The following is a 4,499-nucleotide window of genomic DNA, read 5'->3' as shown; positions in this document are numbered from 1 at the left end:
CTTTGGATGCCAGCTCTGCCACTAAGGAGATGTGTGACTTTGGGAACAATAATATCTGCATAATGCTTTACCTTCTACAAATATCTTCTCACATTCATAATTTCATTTATTCTTCCCAAAAACCCTGTGAAGTAGAACAAGCATTCAACTCTCTGAACCTCAGCTTCCACACTGTAAAATGAGGACAAGCTCTGTTCTAATGACCTCAAAAAGGCTTTTGTAAGATTCAAATGAGGTATTATAAGCGAACGCACATTTGAAGGGCAAAAAAATAAGTATTTGTCAGCTCAGGAGACAGAAATGTCAACAGAGGCACAACATATCAATCTTCGTCAGAACTACAGACTCAACAACTACACAAACACATGCTCTAACGTAGACTTCATATTCTTGCCACCCCAGAATAAATAAATTTGATTAAAAGAAATTCTAACCTGGGAGGAGAGGCTTCCTTTTCCTGCCGAGGAACTCACAGAGACTGCTGGACTCGACCATCCCTCCTACTGGAGGGCCACGGGAGTCTTACAAACTGATCGCAGGTGGAGCCCCACGTCTTATAATACATCACAGGCATCTTGACCATGTTCACCTGGGCCAGGTCACGGAACACGGAGTGCAGAGACCACTGCACCTGGCAACGGCCTCGTGCACAGGGAGTACTGTGAGGGGGAGACAGCAAAAGGGAACGATTAGGAGAAAGCAAATCCCAGTGATAAACCCCATGTGCACCTTTTGCTTCCTCTTCCAGAGAGCCTCTTTTTGGAACAAAGCTAAAGAACGAAACGTTTCATGCCAACAGGACTGATCTCTGAAGCTGAGAAGGGAGTGTCAAAAAGAGGAATGTAAATTGCCGGAGAGTGTTTAAGGCTCGCCTGTGGGTCCATAACTCGGCTCGGAGAGAGCAAAGGACACTGTACCAAGAGTCTGAAGACCTGGGTTTTCAGTCCAGTTCTGCCACCAACTAATTGTGAATATGTCACTACTGGACCACGAGCTCCTTGAGAGTAGATCTGCATCTTGACCGTCACTATACCCCTCGCACTAGCATGGCTAGCCTATAGATGTCCAAGAAATGTTCATTCAATGAATGAATGAAATTCATTAATGTAACTAATGTACGCCATAGGGAATATAGTCAATAATATTGTAAGAACTTTGTATGGTTAACAGATGGTAACTAGACTTACCTGGTGATCATCTCATAATGTATGAAACTATCAAATCACTATGTGGTACACCTGAAACTAATAAATATTGTAAATCAACTACACGTCAATTTAAAACATTCAGTGGCTGAGAGTGTGGGTTCTGCAATCGAATGGACTAAATTCAAATTCAAACTCCATCGTTTGTTATCGGTTACTCGACTTCTGTCTCAGTTTCGTCATCTGGAAAATAGGGATAATAACACCACCTTCCTGCAGCAGGTGCTGCCGATGTTCAGCCTGTTCCCAGCCCACCACATGCCCTGGCACAGCTGAGTTTCTAGCTAAAACTGACAGCCTCCCACCTTAAACACCTCTTTCATCTCTGCTGGAAGGCTTTCTCTTGCACCAAAAAAGCCTGCTCAGCAGAGGCAGAGGCAATCCCAAAGTGCTAGAGAGTGATGTCCAATGCGGAGGCTCGGGGCAAATGTTCCAGCCTCCCGGGGCTCTGCTCGGGCAGCTCTGACCTATGTTCCCCAGCAGGACTGAGACCCAGTAACCTACTCATTAATATACACTTTACTGGCTTTTCTACCTCTCACTTCCTCCCTCCCCCTGCAAAAGAACTCAATTGTGCTTCTTAAGTCAATTATCTGCACTCAGGGCCTTGTCTCAGAGTTTTCATTGGGGGTGTTACGGATGGAACTGTGTCCTCCCCAAATTCATGTGTGCAAGCCCTGACCCCTAGTATCTCAGAACATGGCTGTGTTTGGACGTAGGGGCTACTAAAGAGGTGACTGAGTTAAACTGAGGCTGTTAGGGTGGACCCTACTCCCATCTGACCGCTGTCAGAAGAGGTCAGATTGGAGTAGACGAGGAAATTTTTTGTTTGTTTTGTTTCGTTTTGTTTTGTTTGGTACGCGGGCCTCTCACTGTTGTGGCCTCTCCCGTTGCGGAGCACAGGCTCCGGACGCGCAGGCTCAGCGGCCATGGCTCACGGGCCCAGCCGCTCCACGGCATGTGGGATCTTCCCAGACCAGGGCACGAACCCGTGTCCCCTGCATCAGCAGGCGGACTCTCAACCACTGCGTCACCAGGGAAGCCCTAGACAAGGAAATTTAAACAAAGAGGCACCAGGGATGCACACGCAGAGAGAAAGGATATGTAAGAACACAGCAAGAAAGCAGTCACGTGCAAGCCAAGGAGAGCGGCTTCAGGAGAAACCAAACCTGCTCACACCCTGACCTTGGACTTCCAGCCTCCAAAACTGTGAGAAATACATTTCTGTTGTTTAAGCCACCCAGTCTGTGGTATTTTGTTATGGTGGCCCAAGCAAATGAATATGGGAGAAACCCCAAATAAGATACCACCTCATGAAGTTATCATGAAGAACAAATAAGACAATATGTCTACGGTACCCAGCTCACGCCTGGAGTAACTCAATACTTGGCCGTTGTCACGATTGTTAGTATCATTAGTCAGGAGTGATGGGAGGGGTAGGAATAGCCGTATCGTCATCATCACCATCTATAAAATAATCATTGCTCTGCTACAATATCTCAAAGGGTAGTTGTGAAGCACAAAGAAGAGAGCAGATGTGGAAAGATGTTACGTGTTTAACATTTACTTACCCTGGACTTCCCTGGCGGTCCAGTGGTTAAGACTCTGTGCTTCCACTACAGGAGGCAGAGGTCCAATCCGTGGCCAGGGAAGTAAGATCCTGCATGCCATGGCAGAGCCAAAAAAAAAAAACAACATTCACTCACTCCTTCATTCAACAAACTTCTATTAGGATCAACCCCAGGCACTGGGCTAGGTGCTGGAACTACAGAGCACCATGCTGTCCAGTACTATGGACATTAGTCACATGCAGCTCTTTTTAAATTTAAATTATTTAAAATAAAATCCAATTTAAAATTCAGTTTCCCAGTCATGTGTCGCATTTCAAGTGCTCAAGAGCACCTACTGGCGACTGTATTGAACAGTAGAGAAAATATTTCCAACACTGAAGAAAGTTCTATTGGACAGAACTGGTAGAGGAAAAAAAATAAATTTCTACTCTCGATGATTCTTAATCAACCACAAATTCAATCTGATGACGATATTTCTGGAAATGGACTCCAAGGTCCACTCTGTGGGAGGTCAGTCTTTGCTTCTGAAGGACAGTACAGTGATTCTAGACATTCAAGTTCTGAGAATAGGCGGGGGCTATTCAGATCACTGCCGATAATAGCAAGAACATTCTTTCATTCATAGAATGCGACTGAACGCCTACTCTGTGAGAGTGACGATGCTGGGGGCAGCAGGGCACACAAAGATATAAAGCCACAGGTTCCAGTCTTAAGAAGCTTATAGTTTCATATTAGGAATGATAGATATACACAGATAGCTGCAGCGTATAGAAGATGGAAAATAGCCTCATGTGAAAAGTGACTCTCCTAACAGCTAGTATGCGTGAGCACTTAGCATGTGCCAGCCTGCAGCCAAGGGCTTTATAGACATGTTCTCGTTGAATTGTAATCATCACCCTAGTAGGTACGCTGTTATCATCTGCATTTTACAGAAAAGGAAACGAAGCGCAAAAAGATTAAGGACCTGGGCTTCCCTGGTGGCGCAGTGGTTGAGGGTCCGCCTGCCGATGCAGGGGACACGGGTTCGTGCCCCGGTCCGGGAAGATCCCACATGCTGTGGAGCGGCTGGGCCCGTGAGCCATGGCCGCTGAGCCTGCGCTCCGCAACGGGAGAGGCCACAACAGTGAGAGGCCCGCGTACTGAAAAAAAAAAAAAAAAAAAGATTAAGGACCACGCCCAGAGCCACGCAGTTTATAAGTGGTGAACCCAGGCGGCCAGATCCAGGCTCAGTGCTCTACATTGCTACTAGTTAGGACGGCAACAGCATGGCTCATGGTGGAACGTCAACAAACCTGAAATCATGGGAGGACCCACTTGGAAACACAAAAACTTATGCCCCCACTCCTACACACCTGTCTTAGCTTGGGTTCCCTCCAAAGCAGAGTGAGTGCCAAGGACTCGGGCACAAGAGTTTTATTTGGCAGGTGATCTGAGGACGCAGGCATGAGGGAGGAGGGAGAATGGGATACGGAAGGAAGAGAAACCAATGTCAGGGTACATTACCGAGATCGCTGCTGTGAGCAACAGGGAATCACTGCCACACATACAGCATGCCTCCCATGGCTGTCCACCTAAAAGACAGAAAACTTTAGCCAGCAACATTTAGCCAACAGCTCCCATCCCTCACTGGCTGAGAATTCCCCCCGAGTGTCAACATCACCCTGCTTCTAGTCTGCCCTGCACAGCCATGCAACTCCTGTGACCTCAAAGAGAACCTGAGGCA

The 4,499-nt window shown here is 46.9% G+C and overlaps 1 long non-coding RNA gene across 1 annotated transcript; it reads right to left on the bottom strand.

Annotated features, from left to right (window-relative positions):
* Positions 1–568: 568 nt before the first annotated feature.
* On the bottom strand, positions 569–4,098 carry LOC307175174. The gene is made up of 3 exons (XR_013824261.1): positions 3,741–4,098; positions 2,777–2,865; positions 569–659 (listed from the first exon to the last, which is right to left on the bottom strand). It is a non-coding gene; the product is annotated as an uncharacterized lncRNA (long non-coding RNA).
* Between the last annotated feature and the right edge of the window lie 401 nt (positions 4,099–4,499).

This window comes from Stenella coeruleoalba, assembly GCF_951394435.1.
Source record: "Stenella coeruleoalba genome assembly, chromosome: 16".
Lineage (NCBI taxonomy): Eukaryota > Metazoa > Chordata > Mammalia > Artiodactyla > Delphinidae > Stenella > Stenella coeruleoalba.
The sequence above is the reverse complement of the archived record's forward strand: the minus strand, read 5'-3'. Positions and strand labels throughout refer to the sequence as shown.